The sequence below is a fragment of the Dendrobates tinctorius genome, unplaced genomic scaffold (assembly GCF_039654945.1).
Source record: "Dendrobates tinctorius isolate UK_male_01 unplaced genomic scaffold, ASM3965494v1 ptg000093l, whole genome shotgun sequence".
In the NCBI taxonomy this organism is placed as follows: domain Eukaryota; kingdom Metazoa; phylum Chordata; class Amphibia; order Anura; family Dendrobatidae; genus Dendrobates; species Dendrobates tinctorius.
Genome location: NW_027361761.1, coordinates 19064980 through 19089837, shown reverse-complemented (window position 1 = coordinate 19089837; position 24858 = coordinate 19064980). Strand labels below are relative to the sequence as shown.

General features: G+C 45.8%; 1 protein-coding gene across 3 annotated transcripts in view; it reads left to right on the top strand.

Moving 5' to 3' along the window:
* Positions 1–24858, top strand: part of LOC141098594 (cytochrome P450 2C5-like) — a 227412-nt gene that overhangs the window by 45730 nt on the left and 156824 nt on the right. The window contains exons 1-2 of one of the 3 annotated variants that reach the window (XM_073586513.1): positions 10568–10586; positions 10729–10854. The gene's annotated coding sequence lies outside the window, so the exon portion shown is untranslated. The other 2 variants (XM_073586512.1, XM_073586514.1) reach the window with 2 other exon arrangements.

The window sequence follows — 24858 nt, the reverse complement described above, 5'->3', positions numbered from 1 at the left end:
TGGGCCCCCCTTGCTTGGCCAGGGCCCCAGCATTTGCAATCTTTACCTCTCCCTGCTCCTCCGCTGTGTAATCTGGGCCGTCAAATCCATACTGTGCCTGACACCGTCTGAGCCTGCCTCCTGAGACATATATTTTGAATGTGTACGCTATCCATACATGTTATCCGTGGATACGGTACCCTTTCTAACCTTTGTGCAATGACGTGCAATCCATACTGGGCCTAACACCGTCTGAGCCTGCCTCATGCTGTATAGACATATATTTTGAATGTGTACGCTATCCATACATGTTATCCGGGGATACGGTACCCCTTCTAACCTTTGTGCAATGACGTGCAATCCATACTGGGCCTAACACCGTCTGAGCCTGCCTCATGCTGTATAGACATATATTTTGAATGTGTACGCTATCCATACATGCTATCCGGGGATACGGTACCCCTTCTAACCTTTGTGCAATGATGTGCAATCCATACTGGGCCTAACACCGTCTGAGCCTGCCTCATGCTGTATAGACATATATTTTGAATGTGTACGCTATCCATACATGTTATCCGGGGATACGGTACCCCTTCTAACCTTTGTGCAATGACGTGCAATCCATACTGGGCCTAACACCGTCTGAGCCTGCCTCATGCTGTATAGACATATATTTTGAATGTGTACGCTATCCATACATGTTATCCGGGGATACGGTACCCCTTCTAACCTTTGTGCAATGACGTGCAATCCATACTGGGCCTAACACCGTCTGAGCCTGCCTCATGCTGTATAGACATATATTTTGAATGTGTACGCTATCCATACATGTTATCCGGGGATACGGTACCCCTTCTAACCTTTGTGCAATGACGTGCAATCCATACTGGGCCTAACACCGTCTGAGCCTGCCTCATGCTGTATAGACATATATTTTGAATGTGTACGCTATCCATACATGTTATCCGGGGATACGGTACCCCTTCTAACCTTTGTGCAATGACGTGCAATCCATACTGGGCCTAACACCGTCTGAGCCTGCCTCATGCTGTATAGACATATATTTTGAATGTGTACGCTATCCATACATGTTATCCGGGGATACCGTTCCCCTTCTAACCTTTGTGCAATGACGTGCAATCCATACTGGGCCTAACACCGTCTGTGCCTGCCTCATGCTGTATAGACATATATTTTGAATGTGTACGCTATCCATACATGTTATCCGGGGATACGGTACCCCTTCTAACCTTTGTGCAATGACGTGCAATCCATACTGGGCCTAACACCGTCTGAGCCTGCCTCATGCTGTATAGACATATATTTTGAATGTGTACGCTATCCATACATGTTATCCTGGGATACGGTACCCCTTCTAACCTTTGTGCAATGACGTGCAATCCATACTGGGCCTAACACCATCTGAGCCTGCCTCATGCTGTATAGACATATATTTTGAATGTGTACGCTATCCATACATGTTATCCGGGGATACGGTACCCCTTCTAACCTTTGTGCAATGACGTGCAATCCATACTGGGCCTAACACCGTCTGAGCCTGCCTCATGCTGTATAGACATACACTCACTGGCCACTTTATTAGGTACACCATGCTAGTAACGGGTTGGACCCCCTTTTGCCTTCAGAACTGCCTCAATTCTTCGTGGCAGAGATTCAACAAGGTGCTGGAAGCATTCCTCAGAGATTTTGGACCATATTGACATGATGGCATCACACAGTTGGCGCAGATTTGTCGGCTGCACATCCCTGATGCGAATCTCCCGTTCCACCACATCCCAAAGATGCTCTATTGGATTGAGATCTGGTGACTGAGGAGGCCATTTGAGTACAGTGAACTCATTGTCATGTTCAAGAAACCAATCTGAGATGATTCGAGCTTTATGACATGGCTCATTATCCTGCTGAAAGTAGCCATCAGATGCCTGTTCTTAGCTGAGAGGAGTGGTACCCAGTGTGGTCTTCTGCTGCTGTAGCCCATCTGCCTCAAAGTTCGACGCACTGTGCGTTCAGAGATGCTCTTCTGCCTACCTTGGTTGTAACGGGTGGCAATTTGAGTCACTGTTGCCTTTCTATCAGCTCGAACCAGTATGCCCATTCTCCTCTGACCTCTGGCATCAACAAGGCATTTCCGGCCACAGAACTGCCGCTCACTGGATTTTTTTTCTTTTTCGGACCATTCTCTGTAAACCCTAGAGATGGTTGTGCGTGAAAATCCCAGTAGATCAGCAGTTTCTGAAATACTCAGACCAGCCCTTCTGGCACCAACAATCATGCCACGTTCAAAGGCACTCAAATCACCTTTCTTCCCCATACTGATGCTCGGTTTGAACTGCAGGAGACTGTCTTGACCATGTCTACATGCCTAAATGCACTGAGTTGCCGCCATGTGATTGGCTGATTAGAAATTAAGTCTTAACACACAGTTGGACAGGTGTACCTAATAAAGTGGCCAGTGAGTGTATATTTTGAATGTGTACGCTATCCATACATGTTATCCGGGGATACGGTACCCCTTCTAACCTTTGTGCAATGACGTGCAATCCATACTGGGCCTAACACCGTCTGAGCCTGCCTCATGCTGTATAGACATATATTTTGAATGTGTACGCTATCCATACATGTTATCCAGGGATACGGTACCCTTTCTAACCTTTGTGCAATCACGTGCAATCCATACTGGGCGTGAGAACGGCTGGCGAGCTGTTAAGCAAGCTACAGCACCTGTCCAGACAAGTACAGGGATTCCCTAGCGAGGAGACCTATTTGATTGTTTTCTATGTTGGGACAGCAATTTTTGGGGAGCACTATACTCTGGAGAATGATAGATGGGGCCCACCATACACTGGAACATTCCAAAGGTGGACATCAGACACTGGAGCAGCATTTACAGGGCCCATTATACACTAGAGCATTAGAAATGGGGCCCATTATGTTTGGAGCATTATTTGGGCCCATAAGACAGTGGAGCTTCATCCATGGGGACCAACATATACTGTAGCATTATGTGGAGCTCATCATATACTGTTTCAAACATTATATGGGACCAATGATTTTGTATGGAGAAATAGATGGGCCTCGTCATGAGATGTAAAAAGTGAGGTATTTTTCATTGTACTATACCGCTATTTCTCTGCCGTATCGGAGCATGATGAGTTGTGGTATGTGTTAAAGGGGCGCTCTTTCGCCCAGGGCACATGAAAACCTGCAGCCAGCCCTCCCCCCCCACAAATTTAGCCAAATAACCCCCATTTTTCAGTGCGTAACTTGTATTATGAAGTTAATTAAGGTTGACAAGCTTAAGTAAGAAGAATTGATGCTTTTGGCATTCAAATGGGCACTGTAGGTGTGTTTCCTGTCCTCCTCTCACTGCCGACTTTTATTCCCCATTGACTTACATTGGGTTTCGTGTTTCGGGACAACCCCGACTTTTCCCTATAATCGGACGATCTTGCTCGACCCGACTTTTGGAAAAGTCGGGTTTCACGAAACGAAACGCGACCCTAAAAAAGCAAAAGTCGCTCAACTCTACTCAGGAATATTCTGAAGACAGAGCTACAGGCAAAAGGAGATTCAGCTCACCCCAGCAGGGAATGGCAGAATCCAGAAAAGCAAGGAAAACCAAAACAAACACAAATGCTAACAGGCAAAGCAGAAAACTTAGCTTTAGAGGAGCAGGAATCAGACTGGTGTCCTAGAAGTCCACAGAGAAATCACCCGCAGGGCAGAAGGGCGTCGGCAGCCCTATATCCAGTCCGTGACTCCACTCAGCCAGTCATCCTCATTAGGCTCAGGTGCCTGATAATCAGGCTCATTACCTTCCTTTACCAGAATAGGGAGTTCACCAGACCTCAGTGACGAAGGGGAAAATGAACTCACAACAGTACCTCCCCCTTGAGAACCCTCAACCACGCCACCAGGGCGATCAGGGTGAGCCCGATGAAAGGCACGCACCAATCTTTTGGCATGAATATCAGAGGCAGAGACCCAGGAATTATCCTCCTGACCATAACCCTTCCACTTAACCAAATACTGGAGTCTCCGTCTAGCCAGACGGGAATCCAGTATTTTCTCTACCTCATATTCCATGTTACCTTCAACCAATACAGGGTCTGGAGGTGCCACCCCAGGAACAACTGGTTCAACAAACCTCTTCAACAAGGACTTATGGAACACATTATGGATTTTAAATGTGACAGGAAGAGCCAAATGAAAAGAGACCGGATTAATAATCTCCAAAATCTTGTAAGGTCCAATAAATCTAGGCTTAAACTTAGGAGAAGCCACCTTCATAGCAATATTTTTTGATGATAACCACACCATATCACCAATCTTAAACTGGGGACCAATGGTCCTATGTCGATTGGAAAACCGCTGGGCCTTTTCCTGGGAGAGAGATAACGTATCCACCACTTGGTCCCAGATCTGGTGCATTCTCTCCACCACAGTGTCAACACCTGGGCAGGCAGAAGGCTCCACCTGCCCTGAAGAAAATCGAGGATGAAACCCAAAGTTGACATCAAAGTGGCAGCTAGCTCTATTATTTAAAGCAAATTCGGCCAAGGGCAAAAATGAAACCCAATCATCCTGATCAGCGGAAATAAAACATCTCAAATACGACTCCAAGGTCTGGTTTGTTCTCTCTGTCTGCCCATTGGTCTGAGGGTGAAAAGCAGAGGAGAAGGACAACTGAATTCCCAGCTTGGAACAGAAAGTCCTCCAAAATCTAGACACAAACTGAACTCCTCTGTCAGATACAATGTTCTCAGGAATCCCGTGTAAGCGAACCACCTGTTGCAAAAACAGGGGCACCAACTCAGAGGAAGATGGCAACTTAGGGAGTGGTACAAGATGAACCATCTTAGAGAACCTATCACAAATCACCCAAATAACAGTAATTCTTTGAGAGACCGGCATATCAGAGATGAAATCCATTGAAATATGGGTCCATGGCCTCCTGGGGACTGGCAAAGGCATCAACAACCCACTAGAGCGAGAACAAGATTTAGACCAGGAGCAAGTCCCACAGGACTGCACAAAATTCCTGACATCATGAGACAAGGTGGGCCACCAAAAAGAGAGACTCACCAGATCTCTAGTACCAAAAATACCTGGATGACCAGCCAATGCAGAGCAATGAACTTCAGACATCACTCTCTTCTTCCACTAGTCAGGAACATACAACTTTCCACTGGGACAACGCTCAGGTTTGTCCTCCTGGAACTCTTGCAGAGCAAGTCTCAAATCGGGCGAGATGGCAGAAAAAACTACCCCTTCGCCTAAGATGGTAGCAGGCTTGGTCACCACAGGAGAATCAGCAAAGAAACTCCTAGAGAGGGTGTCTGCCTTGACATTCTTAGTTCCAGGAAGAAAAGAGACCACAAAATCAAAATGTGTAAAAAACAAGGCCCACCTAGCCTGTCTAGGGTTCAAGCGTTTAGCCGACTCTAGGTAAATCAAATTCTTGTTGTCAGTGAGGACCACAACTTGATGTTTAGCTCCCTCCAACCAATGTCTCCACTCCTCAAATGCCCATTTCATGGCCAACAGTTCCCGATTCCCCACATCATAGCTACGTTCAGATGGAGAGGACTTTCGGGAAAAGAAAGCACAGGGATTCATTTTAGATGTTACAGGATCCTTTTGGACAAAACAGCTCCTGCACCAATCTCAGAAGCATCCACCTCTACCTGGAACGGGAGTGAGACATCAGGTTGCCGCAAAACCGGGGCGGAGGTAAATCTTTGCTTCAGCTCCTGAAAGGAAGCAACAGCCTCCGGAGACCAATTCAACACAACAGCACCCTTCTTAGTCAGATCAGTCAATGGCTTGGCAATACTAGAAAATTTTGCTATAAATTTCCGATAAAAATTAGCAAAACCCAAAAACTTCTGGAGGGCCTTCAAAGAAGTGGGCTGAACCCAATCATAAATGGCCTGTACCTTGGCCGGGTCCATTTCAATAGTTGACGGAGACAAAATAAATCCCAAAAATGAAATCCTCTGTACTCCAAAAAGGTATTTCGATCCTTTGACATACAGGGAATTCTCCCTCAAGATCCGGAACACAGTCCGAATATGTTCCACATGAGAATCCCAATCCTTGGAGAAGATCAAAATATCATCCAGATAGATAATCAAAAATTTATCGACAAAGTCTCGGAAAATATCGTTCATGAAGCACTGGAAGACAGAAGGGGCATTAGTGAACCCAAAAGGCATCACCAGGTACTCAAAATGTCCCTCCGGAGTATTAAACGCCATCTTCCATTCATCCCCCTGCTTAATGCGGATAAGATTATACGCCCCCCTGAGGTCAAGCTTGGTAAACCAGCAAGCACCTCTAACTCTAGAGAATAGATCCGAAATCAGGGGTAACGGATACTGATATTTAATAGTAATTTTATTGAGGGCACGATAATCAATACAAGGCCTTAAAGAACCATCCTTTTTGGCCACAAAAAAAAACCCGGCACCTAAGGGTGAAGACGATGGTCTAATATGACCCTTCTCCAACGCCTCCTTAATATAGGACCGCATAGCCTCGTGCTCGGGTACAGATAAATTGAAGAGCCGACCCTTGGGAAATTTACACCCCGGACTTAGTTCAATTGCACAGTCATAACTCCTATGAGGAGGCAAGGACGCAGACTCATTCTCACTAAATACAGCATAAAAGTTCGCCAAATAGTCAGGAACATCATGCGACTGAGGAGAGGTGGAAAAAACCGGAGCCTCTCTAAAGGCACACTGACAACCCCAACTCACCACAGACACAGATTTCCAATCCAAAACTGAATTATGAATTTGCAACCAGGGAAACCCCAGAACAACGGCATCATGCAGACCATGCAACACCAAAAATCTGCAATTTTCTTGATGGTCTGGGGCGACCCACATGACCACCTGGGTCCAAAACTGAGGTTTATTTTTAGCCAAAGGAGTAGCATCAATCCCCCTCAAAGGGATAGGCGTCTGCAGAGGTGTCATCGGAAATCCACAACGTTTAGCAAAATCCAAGTCCATTAGGTTTAGCACTGCTCCCGAATCCACAAAAGCCTTGGCGGAAAATGTGGACAGGGAGCAGATCAGAGTAATTGCCAGAAGAAACATAGGTTGAACACCACCAACAGAAAACGTGTGTGCAAAGCGTTTCTGTCGTTTAGGACAAACAGAAATAATATGCGAGGCATCTCCACAGAAAAAACACAGCTTATTACGCCTTCTGAACTCCTGACGTTGCGCCTTAGACAAAACTCTATCACATTGCATAGGTTCAGACGTCTGTTCAACCGGTGGCAACACCTCTCGTGCAATCCTGCGTTCACGTAAACGCCGATCAACCCGAATGGCTAATGACATAGAATCGTCCAGACCAGAGGGAACAGGAAATCCCACCATAGTATCTTTTACGGCTTCTGACAAACCCTTCCGAAAGAGAGCAGCCAAGGCATTATCATTCCAGGTAGTAAGGACCGCCCACTTTTGGAACTTTTGACAGTACAACTCTGCAGAATCTCGACCCTGGTTCAATGCCAACAGGGTCTTTTCAGCCTGATCAATAGCATTAGATTCGTCATACAACAACCCCAAAGCTTGAAAGAATGCGTTCACATTAGTCAGAATAGGATCATCTGGTTTCAAAGAAAACGCGAAATCCTGGGGATCGCCACGCAGCAAAGAGATGACAATTTTAACCTGCTGCGCGGAGCTCCCTGACGAGTTAGGCTTCAAGGCAAAAAATAATTTACAATTATTTTTGAAACTCAAAAATTTAGATCGATCCCCAAAAAATACATCAGGTGTAGGGATCTTTGGTTCAACAGCATGCGAACGAGCAAGGTAGGCGGAAATTCCTGCACTTCCGCAGCCAGCTGCTCCACACGATCAGACAATTGCTTTATCTCCATTGAGAGAAAAAAAAAATCCCCCTACGGCCTCAGAGATATAGAGGAAAGAATATACACCTTTTTTTTTCTTTTTTTTTTTAAACACAATTCTTTCCTGCTATTGAGTACCCTAGGATCTGCGGTATGGCAGGTGATTGAGTCACCGTAGGAGGCAAAAACAGAAATGCTAGCTAAGTCCAGAAAACCAGAGAAGTTGGCAGCTATCGGATTGCAGACCCCTGAACCTATCAACACAACTAGCAGTAGCCGTGGGGGGTTCCTACGATGCCCTAGACCCCTCGATCACAGCCGGAGAATTAAATAGGCCTAAAGAAAGAAAGGGGAAATCTAAACTGCCCCAGAGCAGACCCCAAAGCAATAGGCAGCCCCCAACATATAATGACGGTGAAGCAAGATGAAAACACTAACACAGGCAGAAAGATAGACTGAGCAAAGACGGGGCCCAAGCTAACTAGATAGAAAAGGACAGGAAGGCTGCTGTCTGCAATCCGTGAAAAACCCTATGAAAATAAGAGCCAACCGACTGACAGTGAAAAAGGCCCTGAAGACGCTAGGCTTCAAAAAAGCTATGTCAGTATCAGGAATATTCTGAAGACAGAGCTACAGGCAAAAGGAGATTCAGCTCACCCCAGCAGGGAATGGCAGAATCCAGAAAAGCAAGGAAAAAACAAACAAACACAAATGCTAACAGGCAAAGCAGAAAACTTAGCTTTAGAGGAGCAGGAATCAGACTGGTGTCCTAGAAGTCCACAGAGAAATCACCCGCAGGGCAGAAGGGCGTCGGCAGCCCTATATCCAGTCCGTGACTCCACTCAGCCAGTCATCCTCATTAGGCTCAGGTGCCTGATAATCAGGCTCATTACCTTCCTTTACCAGAATAGGGAGTGCACCAGACCTCAGTGACGAAGGGGAAAATGAACTCACAACAGCATCAGCTCCCCTGCCGGCCGGCTAAGGGAGCTTTTAGAATGAGCGCAGACCCCACAACCAGAAATGAATTTCTTTATATCAGAACAAAGGGTAGGCCACCAGAAGATCCTAGCCACCGCCAGTCACGTGGCTGATATACCAGGGTGAGCACACAACTTGGATTCGTGGAACTCTTGCAAAAGTTTAAGGCGAAGTTGCTCTGGGACAAACAACTTTCCCCCTGGCTTGGCCGCAGGAGCCAGCGACTGGGCCCCCTCAATTTCCCATTCCAATTCAGACAAGATCCCTGCTAACACCACCCCAGGGTGCAGGATGGAGGACGGTGGCTCAGGGGCAGACACAGGGTGAAAACTACGAGATAAGGCATCAGTCTTGACATTCTTTGACCCTGGACGGAATGTAATAGTAAACTGGAAACGAGAAAAAAAAGTGACCAACGGGCCTGTCTGGGCGTTGCAGAGATCAAAACCAAACAGACATAGAAGGTGCCAAGCAGAATCCAAAGCAATATCCAGAGAACAGACCGAGTCATACACAGAGAATAATGCAACCAGAACACAGCACTAACACACTCAGGGGTCACCACACAATGCCAAGGGCGAAAGTATAACTGACGGGGGATGGGAGCTTCCTGAGGCTATAAGAAGCCTCCCCAGAACCAATGAGAGGCCACCCTAATAGGTCCCAGGTGTGCAGGTGAGAGTCTGCACTGAGGTCAGAACATTAACCCCAGAAGTGCCGGTCACCCAGCACTGGTATCATGACAGAAGGAATTAAGAGCATAAATCGACTCGGGCATCCCCTTACAATTTCTCCATCAGTTAGAGCGTGTGGTCAAAAGTGAGGCAATTGGAAATGGGCATGACTAAATGTATGCATTATTATAGTGACGGGTATGTACTTCAGGCCAATTTTCAGCTCTTGTGGGTTTCCTTGGCTGATTGTTAACAATGTCCCATGGGACAGATATAGATACAGGGCAATAAGAACAGAGGTGAAGCATACTACAATAGAAATTTCATATGTACAGGGTGGGCCATTTATATGGATACACCTGGGTGGGCTGACTTCAAAATGGCTACCATGGTCACTACCAATCTTGAAAAGTTTTCCCCCTCCCATATACCAATGCGCCACAAACAAGAAGCTATAATCCACAACCATTCCCATTTATTTTAGGTGTATCCATATAAATGGTCCACCCAGGTCTAACCTTATAAATGGCCCATCCTGTAAATCCGATGTATACCGTCGGATATAGAGGGTGGGCCATTTATATGGATACACCTATGTGGGCCGACTTCAAAATGGCCTCCATGGTCACTACCCATCTTGAAAAGTTTCCCCCCTCCCATATACTAATGTGGCACAAACAGGAAGTTGATATCACCAACCATTCCCATTTAATTTAGGTGCATCCATATAAATGGCCCGCCCAGGTTTAACCTTATAAATGGCCCACCCTGTACATATCTCATTTATACTGTAGTGTAAATGAACACCCTCTACCCCCATTTTTGAAGACAAATTAGCAAATTAGTGTAAAAAAGAATGCCTAATAAAAACGATAACTTTGATGATTTTATGGATCGTTTTACTCTAAGTTGTGGCCCATTAATATATCTAGAAACCTGTTTCTTTCATTTGGTTCCTTGACAGCGAGCCAGTGATTGAGAAACAATGCAATAGGGCAAAGTACATCAGTTGTTCTCTTAGGACCCGGTGTGAGCTCGGGGCGCAATGATATCTGGTCTGCCTCCCTTACACTCATGCATCTTAGTGTTTTAGTGTTAGAAATCCATTGGTTATCTATGTATTAATTTCTATCATTAGTATATTATCAGGAACTGTGTTTGGCACATGTGCTACAATACTAACACATTTACTTTCAGCTTCCTGAGGGTTAAATACCGGGTGGAGCTACAGGTGAGGGTATAAAAATCCTCCGTGTGCAGAAAATAGAAGAGAGAAGACTGGATCATTGTGTTGTTTGTGCAGTCCACAGCACAGGACTCTAGGTAAGATGTCACATTCTCAATTTTTTGTTGATTTTTTTGCTCCAGGGTCATTTCTAGTTAATACATTGTTAACCTGATTAGGTCAAGATCAGATATCTATTAGTGATGAGCGAGTATACTTGTTGCTCGGGTGTCCTCTGAGTATTTTGGCGTGCTTGGAGATTTAGTTTTCCTCGTCTTATCTGCATGATTTGCGACTTGTAGACAGGCTGAAGACGTGGGAATTCCCTAACAAACAGGCATTCCACACATGTATTCTGCCTGTCTACAAGTCACAAATCATGCAGCTGAGGCGACGAAAACTAAAACTCCGAGCACGCCAAAATACTCGGAGGTCACCTGAGCAACGAGTATACTTTCTCATCACTAGTATCTATCTATCCACCGATCTATCTATCTATCTATCTATCTATCTATCTATCTATCTATCTATCTATCCATCTAGTATCTATCTATCTATCTGGAAAAAAATCAGGCAGCACTCCAGTTAAAGGAAAAATGTGGACTTTAATCCAGCGCCAAGTGGTGCAACGTTTTGACCTCACAGCACGGTCTTTATCAAGCACCTTGACAAAGACCGTGCTGTGAGGTCAAAACGTTGCCCCACTTGGCGCTGGATTAAAGTCCACATTTTTCCTTTAACTGGAGTGCTGCCTGATTTTTTTTCCAGATAGATAGATAGATACTAGATGGATAGATAGATAGATAGATAGATAGATAGATAGATAGGTGGATAGATAGACAACCGCATTATTCAGGAATATTGCACCCAAAATCTGCTCAAATTTGTGCTGCTATCTGTTTTTTCTATCTATCTATCTATCTATCTATCTATCTATCTATCTATCTATATGTCCATCTTAAATGGAACTTGTCATCAGGATTTACACAGGGAATATATTAGAATAGCTCCAGAAGCCTACCAATACTTGTATTAATGATGCCTGTATTAGATTTAAAAGTTAAATGGACATGTTTAAAAACTAAGTTTGCTTGTCACTAGTTTTCTAGCCTGAGGTCAAAGGACTAGTCCAGGACAACTGTCAATCAATGAAACTGCATGGTGGCAGCACACCCATAGCCGTTTGACTGACATACTGGATTACTACATGTGTACAGAATCATAATCAATAACATTACATGAATACATCACTAGAACAATTAACAGTACAGAAATGCATCATCACAACTGTCAGCCATTCAGGAATACATCACCAAGAGCACATACATAAATACATCACCATAATAACCATCAGTACATAAAAACATCACCAGATCCACCATCACTACAGGAATAATTTGTCAGCGCACACATTAGTACATGAAAGCAGAATCACAATCATCCACATTATAGAAATACGACATCATAAACACCACCATTACATGAATGCATCACCAGAACCATCATCAGTACAGGAAAACATAACCAAAACCACAAACAGTTCAGCAATACATCACCAGTGCCATCATCAGTACATGAACACATTGCCGAGACTGGCACAGTAATGAATTGTAATGAAATAGCCTCCGGCTCCCAGTATGTCCATAGCAATGGTAAGGAATTACTGTGAATTGTTGTTAACAGCTAACATCAGACTTCAGATCATGCAGAATCCCAGTATTGATGTGAAATAGCCAATATCACAAATAAACACTTACATCCAGGTACCTTAAGAATGACATATTTTCTGATTGAAATTGTTCTCTGTTCTTACCCATCTTTTCCAGACACCATGATGAGATTTCACATCCACAGCTTGTCCCTGAAGTCTTCCATCTTCTTTCTTTTTTGCAGCATGCCCCAATGCGATGACCTTAAAAATAATTGTCATTAGAATGCTTATAATGTCCCCTTATAAAAATATTTCCCCATTCTGTGACTTCAAATAAATAATTGTGTCTTATTGTGCTTCCTGCACAAAATATGACCCCCCTCAATGTCCCTGTTATAGCACATTTCTTCCACACTTACATCGCCTACAAAACATTGCCTTTACACTGTCCACCCTTATTAACTATAATCACTATTGACCACCATTATTAACTGTAACGGGGTCTTTCAAGCTGAGGTACCTCTTTCAGTACCACCCCGTATCTTCGGAGGTCCGCTCTGCGTTGGCTGGAGTCTGAATGAATGACGCTGGCTGGAATTCCTCTGAGTGCATGGGCGCATATAAAAGATCACTGCTTCTCCATGTATTTCCAGTCTGACAACACTTTACTCACAGGACACAGAATATATCACACAGATACAGAGGGCAGGCCAATAGACAAGCGTCAGGCCAGACATGCATTACAAAAGCCGCAGGTGGCCGGAGCCTGCCGATGTTTACTGTGGGAATTACAAAGGTGGGGGGAGGGCGGACACTGCTGATACATTAGGGACATGCATCTCACATGGAACCTATTATATATACATATAACTGCACAACATATTCTGCGTGCTGAGTGGTTCTGTAACATTAACTATAACCATTACACTGTCCTACTTTTTTAGCTATAACCGCTACTCTGTCTGTCTTCTTTAGCTATAACCGATTCCATGTCCCCCATGATCAGGGGTGAACCTAGCCTCTCCGCTGCCTGAGGCGAACAGCAAAATGACACCCCCCCACACAAAGTAAATTCTCATATCTATCCTGTAAAATAGTACAGTAGTGGACATTTTGATTTAGATAAATAGAAAAAAAAAGGTGTCCAAACACAAGGATGTCAGCGCCATCACACACACATACAAGAACAACGCAGAAGTATCCAGAACAAGGGTCATTAATGGCAATGGTAGGCCTAACACAGGGCCAGACTGGCACAGAAATGCAGCCCTGCCACACAAATCCCACCAGCCCACAAACTATAACACTCCTCAAACCCGATCAGTGAATTTTTGCTATACTTTGTTGTCCCCTCATCACTCTCTTTAAGGAGTTATTTGAAGAGCCACAAGTGAATGGCACCATAGTGCGTATGATTGACCACAGCTCCATTTACATGGTGCTCTTCAAAGCTATGTTTCCCAGGATCATGGGGGTCCCAGCGGTCAGATCCACAACAAACAGAAAGTCATCCCCTATCCCCACATAATGCTCCAACAGTATTATGTGCCCCATATATTACTTCGTACAGTATAATGGGCCCCATATAATGCTCCATACAGTATAATGGGCCCCATATATTACTTCGTACAGTATAATGGGCCCCATATAATGCACCATACAGTATAATGGGCCCCATTATATTATTTCGTACAGTATAATGGGCCCCATGTAATGCTCCATACAGTATAATGAGCCCCATTATATTACTTCATACAGTATAATGGGCCCCATGTAATGCTCCATACAGTATAATGGGCCCCATATATTACTTCATACAGCATATTGGGCCCCATATATTACTTCATACAGTATAATGGGCACCATATATTACTTCCTACAGTATAATGGGCACCATATATTACTTCATACAGCATAATGGGCACCATATATTACTTCATACAGCATAATGGGCACCATATATCACTGCCTACAGTATAATGGGCCACATATATTCCTTCATACAGTATAATGGGCACCATATATTACTTCATACAGTATAATGGGCACCATATATTACTTCATACAGTATATTGGGCCCCATATATTACTGAATACTGTATAATGGGCCCCATATATTACTTCATACAGTATAATGGGCCCCATATATTACTTCCTACAGTGTAATGGGCACCATATATTACTTTCTACAGTATAATGGGCACCATATATTACTTCATACAGTATAATGGGCACCATATACTACTTCATACAGTATAATGGGCACCATATATTACTTCATACAGTATAATGGGCGCCATATATTACTTCATACAGTATAATGGACCCCATATATTACTTCATACAGGATAATGGGCACCATATATTACTTCATACAGTATAATGGTCCCCATATATTACTTCATACAGCATAATGGGCATATATTACTTCATACAGTATAATGGGCCCCATATATTACTTCCTACAGTGTAATGGGCACCATATATTACTTTCTACAGTATAATGGGCACCATATATTACTTCATACAGTATAATGGGCACCATATACTACTTCATACAGTATAATGGGCACCATATATTACTTCATACAGTATAATGGGCGCCATATATTACTTCATACAGTATAATGGACCCCATATATTACTTCATACAGGATAATGGGCACCATATATTACTTCATACAGTATAATGGTCCCCATATATTACTTCATACAGCATAATGGGCATATATTACTTCATACAGTATAACGGGCCCCATATAATTCTCCCCAAACCCCTCTGCTCTGGTCTCCTCAGTGTATTCTGATCCTCCGCACTGCTTGGCACAGGGACATCATTAACTTTACGTATATAATTGTCTACTTGGACTGATAGTAATAGTGATTTGTTTGTACTCTGTTGTCAGGGGCTGGCCCACTTTATGGGGGTGCACAGGGCATATGATTATACACCAGTAAAAAGTATGAGAGGCTCAATATGACCAGTGCCACCTAGTTTCCTACCCCTCTTATTCTACTGGTACTGTGGGCACACTGACTGGTACTGAGGAAAAGAAAGAAAGAACAGAGAGAAAAAAAAACAGAGAGAGAAAAAAAGAAAGAAAGAACAAAGAGAGAAAGAAAGAGGGGAAAGAAAGAAAGACGAGAGAGAGAGAAAGATAGAGGGGAAAGAAAGAAAGAAAGAAAGAAAGAAGAAAGAAGGAAATAAACAGAGAGAGAAAGAAAAAAACAAGAGAGAGAAAAAAAAGAAAGATTAGAGAGATAAAGAAACAGAGAGAGAAAGATTCTAAAAAGATACTATAGCAGCCCGGCTCCCACTGTAGTGCCCACCTGAGCCTCCCAATGCAGGACATATCATGATCCGCTTACATGGCCGGCAACCCCAAGTCCAAGGCGATCCTGCTGTCCGCACTGTTGGAGGAGGACATGGTGATGGATCTGAAACATTCCCTAAAGTGCCTCCATGGTTCCGTCACGATCTCCTCCCGAAATTACCTAATTTTTATTCAACTTCAAGCACATCACTTCCGCTAGAACGTCACGTGCAAATTTTAAAGTACTCCGCAGGGGTCCGCCGTGTACTCCTGTGTCCGCGGGAAAAGTAAGTTCCCAGCTGGGGCAGTGGGACAGAATCTCTCTCAAAATCGGGACTGTCCCGCTGGGAGGTATGAATGCTCCCCACTATACACCTTGCACACGTATGGCTCTGCACACATCATAAACACACGGTTCCACTTTTTATGCCTCGTACACACACAGCTCCGCTCTGTACACCTCGCACACACACATGGCTCCACTCCGTAAACCTCGTACACATGCGGCTCTGCTCCGTACACCTTGTACACACGTGGCCACACTTTGTAAACCTTGTACACAAATGGCTCCACTCCGTAAACCTTGTACACATGCGGCTTTGCTCCATACACCTTGTACACTCGCAGTTCCACTCCGTACACCTGGCACACATGTGGCTCCATACACCTCACATATGTGCGACTGCTCCGTGCACCTCGTATACACGCACGGCTCCGCTCCGTACACCTGATACACACGCACGGCTCTGCTCCGTACACACGCACGGCTCCGCTCCGTACACCTCGTACTCATGCGGCTCTGCTCCTTACACCTCGCACACACACATGGCTCCGCCCCGTACACCTCATACACACGCGGCTCTGCTCCTTACATGGGGCCGGGCTGAGATCAAAAAGCAGCCCTGACACAAAAAAAAAATTCACCAGCCCACATACAATGAATGTCCTCACCCAAATCGTAGAACACTGGCAGGTTGTGCCAACTTTTGCTTTAGCTCACACACACATATATGGGTCGCCCTCCCAGGGCTGTGGGGTACTCAGTACCAGGCTGGTATCAGCAGGATGTGTCACAGCAGCGGTGACCCGGTCCGTGGCCCTGGGCACCCAAGTAAAAGGGGAATTGCAATGGTGGAATGTGATGGATTAAATGAATAGTTCGTGACGCCACCTGTGGTGTTCGGCAAGTAAGATGTTAAGCCGACGCTGCATGCAGATGTTCTGGGACAGGTGGTGTGTTGCAGCCAAGATGGTGAAGCTCCCCACAGGTGGAGCTGTAGTTCCAGGGGAGTGTAGAAGTAGGGGTAGAGGAGGGGTGCAGGCAGTGTAGAAGCTGGTACCCAGATGTAGTGGTACCTTGCGTGTTGGCGCAGGAATAACTGGAGGACACCAGGGCTTGTAGTTCCAAAGCTTTACTCACAGTCTGTAGTGCATACAGGTGCCTGCCTCCGTGCCGTGTCCTCCAGGTCAGGGACTCAGTCAACCTCCAGGCAAGATAGGATGCTCCCTTCAAACACTCGCCAACATGTGCCTTTCTGAACGTCTCCTCTATAGCGCCTTTAAGTGTGAAGTACTCCTAGTACTGAGTTACACTGGAGTTCCTCCTGACAACTGTTCTTATTAACTTTCCTTGTACGGCAGACAGCTGTAGCCTGCTTCGGGGACTCCTTGCTCCTAAGTCCCGGCTCACTATCAATGTTGCTGTTGTGCCCTCAAGTCTGAGATGAGAGTAGTGCATTTACAGCCCACTACTCCACCGGTGTCTGCTGCAGGATCATTAGCATCCATACAACCTCTTGGCAGGGTTCTCTCCTAACCCACGTCCTCTGTTCCCTTTACTCCTATGTCCCGTACTGGTCTTTTCTTCTTATGGAAGATCAGGTTTCTGTTCAATGTCCTTCTCCTTCTTTCCTTTCCCGTGCCAGCAGACCCAGGTCACTGAGATCTGCTGCAGTATCTCCTTCCTCCGTCCCTCTTCCAGGTATCTTCTCTGCTCACGCTCCACTGACTGACTCTGAACTGACTGAAATTCTAAACCTTCCCGCTCCTTTATGCGTTCTAACTCCACCCGCCTCCCAGCATGTTTCGTGTTCCAAGCAGGGAACCACCAAAGGTGCTCCGCTACACTCCAAGCAGGGAGCCGCAATGTGGCTTTGCTGAACTACTGTGTTGTGTTGGAGTGTGGTTAGGAGCCTCCAACTTACCTGGAAGGTGGGGTACCACACCTCAGGAGGAGGTGCAGTACCTCTGTAGCAACTGAACCCTCAGGGGCACCACACACGAACCACACAGCTCACACAAGTACAGTAGCTCACACACAGCTCACACGTATCACAAACACACACACACACACAGCTTACACGTATCGCACACACAGCTCACACATATCACACACCACAGCTCACACGTATCACACACACACACCTCACACGTATCACACACAGCTCACACCTCACACGTATCGCACACACACAGCTCACACGTATCACGCACACAGCTCACACGTACCACACACACAGCTCACACGTATCACACACACAGCTCACACGTATCACAGACAGCTCACACGTATCACACACACAGCTCACACCTCACACGTATCGCACACACACACCTCACACGTATCACACACAGCTCACACGTATCACACACACAGCTCACACGTATCACACACACAGCTCACATGTATCACACACAGCTCACACCTCACACGTATCGCACACACACACAGCTCACTCATATCACACACACACAGCTCACATGTATCACACATACAGCTCACACCTCACATGTATCACACACAAATACAGCTCACACGTATCACACACACACAGCTCACACGTATTGCACACACACACAGCACACACGTATTGCACACACACAGCTCGCACGTATCACACACCCAGCTCACATGTATCACCCTCAGCTCTCACATATCACACATCCATTTCACACGTATCACACACACACACAGCTCACACGTATCACACACAGCTCACACGTATCACACACACAGCTCACACGTATCACACACACAGCTCACACGTATCACACACACAGCTCACACGTATCGCACATACACACACAGCTCATACGTATCACACACAACTCATACGTATCACACACAGCTCACACGTATCACACACACAGCTCCCACGTATCGCACATACACACACAGCTCATACGTATCACACACAGCTCACACGTATCACACACAGCTCACACGTATCACACACACAGCTCACACGTATCGCACACACAGCTCACACCTTACACGTATCACACCCACACAGCTCACACGTATTGCACACACACAACTCACACGTATTGCGCACACACAGCTCGCACGGGTCACACACCCAGCTCACACGTATCACACACAGCTCACACCTCACACGTATCGCACACACACAGCTCACACGTATCACACACACACAGCTCACACGTACCACACACACAGCTCACACGTATCACACACACAGCTCACACGTATCACAGACAGCTCACACGTATCACACACACAGCTCACACCTCACACGTATCGCACACACACACCTCACACGTATCACACACAGCTCACACGTATCACACACACAGCTCACACGTATCACACACATCTCACACGTATCACACACACAGCTCACACCTCACATGTATCGCACACACACACAGCTCACTCATATCACACACACACAGCTCACATGTATCACACATACAGCTCACACCTCACATGTATCACACACAAATACAGCTCACACGTGTCACACACACACAGCACACACGTATTGCACACACACAGCTCGCACGTATCACACACCCAGCTCACACGTATCACCCTCAGCTCTCACGTATCACACATCCATTTCACACGTATCACACACACACACAGCTCACACGTATCACACACAGCTCACACCTATCACACACAGCTCACACGTATCACACACACAGCTCACACGTATAACACACACAGCTCACACGTATCGCACATACACACACAGCTCATACGTATCACACACAGCTCATACGTATCACACACAGCTCACACGTATCACACACACAGTTCACACGTATCACACACACAGCTCACACCTTACACGTATCACACCCACACAGCTCACACGTATTGCACACACACAACTCACACGTATCGCGCACACAGAGCTCGCACGGGTCACACACCCAGCTCACACGTATCACACACAGCTCACACCTCACACGTATCGCACACACACAGCTCACACGTATCACACACAGCTCACATGTATCACACACAGCTCACACATATCACACACAGCTCACACGTATCGTATGCACACACACAGCTCACACGTATCGCACACACAGCTCACACGTATAGCACACACAGCTCACACATATCGCACACAGAGCTCACACGTATCACACACAAACACAGCTCACACGTATCACACATAGCTCACACGTATCACACACAGCTCACACGTATCACACACACAGCTCACACGTATAGCACACACACAACTCACACGTATTGCGCACACACAGCTCGCACGGGTCACACACCCAGCTCACACGTATCACACACAGCTCACACCTCACACGTATCGCACACACACAGCTCACACGTATCACACACACACAGCTCACACGTACCACACACACAGCTCACACGTATCACACACACAGCTCACACGTATCACAGACAGCTCACACGTATCACACACACAGCTCACACCTCACACGTATCGCACACACACACCTCACACGTATCACACACAGCTCACACGTATCACACACACAGCTCACACGTATCACACACATCTCACACGTATCACACACACAGCTCACACCTCACATGTATCGCACACACACACAGCTCACTCATATCACACACACACAGCTCACATGTATCACACATACAGCTCACACCTCACATGTATCACACACAAATACAGCTCACACGTGTCACACACACACAGCTCACACGTATTGCACACACACACAGCACACACGTATTGCACACACACAGCTCGCACGTATCACACACCCAGCTCACACGTATCACCCTCAGCTCTCACGTATCACACATCCATTTCACACGTATCACACACACACACAGCTCACACGTATCACACACAGCTCACACCTATCACACACAGCTCACACGTATCACACACACAGCTCACACGTATAACACACACAGCTCACACGTATCGCACATACACACACAGCTCATACGTATCACACACAGCTCATACGTATCACACACAGCTCACACGTATCACACACACAGCTCACACGTATCACACACACAGCTCACACCTTACACGTATCACACCCACACAGCTCACACGTATTGCACACACACAACTCACACGTATCGCGCACACAGAGCTCGCACGGGTCACACACCCAGCTCACACGTATCACACACAGCTCACACCTCACACGTATCGCACACACACAGCTCACACGTATCACACACAGCTCACATGTATCACACACAGCTCACACATATCACACACAGCTCACACGTATCGTATGCACACACACAGCTCACACGTATCGCACACACAGCTCACACGTATAGCACACACAGCTCACACATATCGCACACAGAGCTCACACGTATCACACACAAACACAGCTCACACGTATCACACATAGCTCACACGTATCACACACAGCTCACACGTATCGCACACACAGCTCACACGTATAGCACACACAGCTCACACATATCGCACACAGAGCTCACACGTATCACACACAAACACAGCTCACACGTATCACACACAGCTCACACGTATCACACACACAGCTCACACCTCACATGTATCGCACACACACACAGCTCACATGTATCGCACACACACAGCTCACACGTATCGCACACACAGCTCACACGTATCACACACACAGCTCACACATATCACACACACACAGCTCACACGTATCACACACACAGCTCACACGTATCACACACAGCTCACACAGCTCACACGTATCGCACACACAGCTCACACGTATCGCACACACAGCTCACACGTATCACACACACACACACAGCTCACACGTATCACACACACACAGCTCACACGTATCACACACACACAGCTCACACGTATCACACACACACAGCTCACACGTATCACACACACAGCTCACACGTATCACACACACAGCTCACACCTCACACGTATTGCACACACAGCTCACACGTATCGCACATACACAGCTCACACGTATCGCACACACAGCTCACACGTATCGCACACACAGCTTACACGTATCACACACACAGCTCACACGTATTACACACAGCTTACACGTATCACACACACAGCTTACACGTATCACACACACAGCTCACACGTATCACACACACAGCTCACACATATCACACACAGCTCACACGTATCACACACAGCTCACACGTGTCACACACACAGCTCACGCGTATCACACACACACACAGCTCACACGTATCACACACACAGCTCACACATATCACACACAGCTCACACGTATCACACACAGCTCACACGTATCACACACACAGCTCACACGTATCACACACCCAGCTCACACGTATCACACACAGCTCACACGTATCACACACAGCTCACACGTATCACACACACAGCTCATGCGTATCAGACACACAGCTCACACGGATCACACACACACACAGCTCACATGTATCACACACTCTGTATAGGGACAGATGGATGCGCCTGTTTGTGATGACACCTCCTGCTGTGCTTAACACATGTTCCAATAGTACACTTGCATCAGGGACAGCCACCGACATCATTTTTTAAAACTGTCCATCTCCACCAGCTGGAATTGCAGCATTTGAAATGCCAGTAATTTTGGAATGCTGTCATTCAAGGCAACCAAGGCTCGTGGTTGGCTAGGTTGATATCTCCTCTTTCCCTCAAAGATTTGGCTGATGGAAAGCTGAACACTTCCATGGGATGGTGTAGAGATGCTCGATGACACTGGTTGGTGGTGCAGTCGCATTCTCTAACCACAGGAATACAGTGGATGTTGGTTGTGGGTCATTTTGGAATCTGTAGCTCAGGTGTACATTGCTATACTTTTTCTTTTTTTTTACATTTTGGTTTTTATATTTGGTGTTTATTATCAGTTTCTTTTGGGGTACACTGAGTTTTATAGGCGTATTTTCCCCATAGAATTGCATTAGATATGGAATGCACTAAAACCACATTAAATATGATCTGCACATAACTTTATCAGTTAAGTTTTGTCGAAGCCAAATACCAGGAAGTATGAAAAACAAAGCAGGTTAACTGAAAGCATGATATACCAAAAAGAGAGAAAAAAAAAACGCAAGTAAAAAAAATCACTCAAACATGCCATGAATAAAAAAAACAAGTAAGCTAATTTACATAATGGGTGCCGAAATGCCGCAGAAAATCATAAACTTATCAAATACTCATCTAAGAGTTACATTCTACATCGTCAACGTTTAGAACAATGAAGTCACATTTTCTTCTTTTGAGGAACCAAGGGTCATCTCTTCTATGACACCCCTATAGTATGTAGTGTCAGTGAAAAGCCTTTAATCTGTCTAAGGTCGGGGTCACATTTGCGTGTGTGATGCGAGAAACTCATGCGAGGCTCTCGCATCAATACCCGGCACTGCTGCCGGCACTCGGGACCGGAGTGTGCGGTTTCATGTATTTCTATGCAGCCGGCGGCAGTGCCGGGTGTTGATGTGAGAGACTGGTGTGAGTTTCTCGCATCACACTCACAAGTCTGACCCCAGCCTAAGGATCAACACTAGTGTTGAGCATTCCGATACTGCAAGTATCGGGTATCGGCCGATATTCGCTGTATCGGAATTCCGATACTTAGTTCCGATACTTTTTTCATATCGAATACCGGAATCGGAAGTTCCCATAATGCTAGGAGCCCGCTCGAATTGATTCAGCCAATGGGGATCCTCAGAAGTGTGGGCACATCCTGTTAGGCATGTAGGCATGTTAACTACTGGCATGGCTGTGATTGGCTGCTTTAATGATGTCATGATGCACTATAAAAACCGCTGCAGCCGCCATTTCTGGTCACTCTGCTGTGAATTCAGTTAGGGACAGGCTGCTGTTGCAGACTGTGAGGGACAGTTAGAAATAGCGATCATCTAAAATATCTATTGCTCTACCCAGGCTACATAATCCACCACTGTAGCATTTTTATAGCCCAGCAGCGCTGTTTTAATAGCTGTCTGCAAGGGCTGTGTGAGTGCAGACCCACGCTGTGTAGTGTGTCCTGCAGGCACGTCTGCTTGTAGGCCGCCCAGCATGTGTATCTGCCTCATACACATTTTTCTTTTATTGCTGCTTTTTTTTTCTCCTGTATAGTGTGCTTCCATACGTATCCATATACGTTGGTTGCAAACACTAAAGGAGTGGACAGCGGAGCCTTTCAGCAGCCTTTCAGTGCCATAGCCCATTTCTCTGCACTGTTTTTGGCTGTCTGATAGGTCTCTCTGTGTGTTAGTGCAGCTCACGTTGCAGTGTGTTCTACAGCCACCGCTAGCTGTAGTCCGCTCAGCGTGCGTCACTGCCTCATACATAGTCCTTTTTTTGCAGCTAATTTATCCAGATTTTTGTTCCTATATTAGTGTGCTTCCATCCGCATTCATTGTCATTGGTTGGTTGCAAACACTATATAGGATTAGATAGAGGAGCCTTTTTGCTGGCTTGTGCCCTTCAGGGCCAGACAGACTAGTATCACCCTATTTTTTGGAGCCTCATCAATTGCATTGTAGGTTAGCTTCCTGCATTGTAATCGCTCCAAAAAGTTTGTGATACTATAGCTTTCAAACTTTGGTCATATCCTTTCCCCCCCCCCCCCTCAAAATAAAAAAGGAAATAAAGTTCACCAAACACTCCACTTTACAGTTGTGTAGGCCACATTAGATCATATTAAAGTGTAGTACACACACTCTTAGCCAAATTAGTGTTTCTTTTACTGGTTAGCAGGTGTTCAGGAATAAGAACACTAAGCCACCCCTTTTTTACTTTTCTGCCTATCTTTATCAGTCTACCAAGATGAAGAAGGCAGGGAGTAAGGCACGTGGTCGTGGCCGTGGAGTTTCAGCAGGGAGAGGACGGGGGGATTCAGCA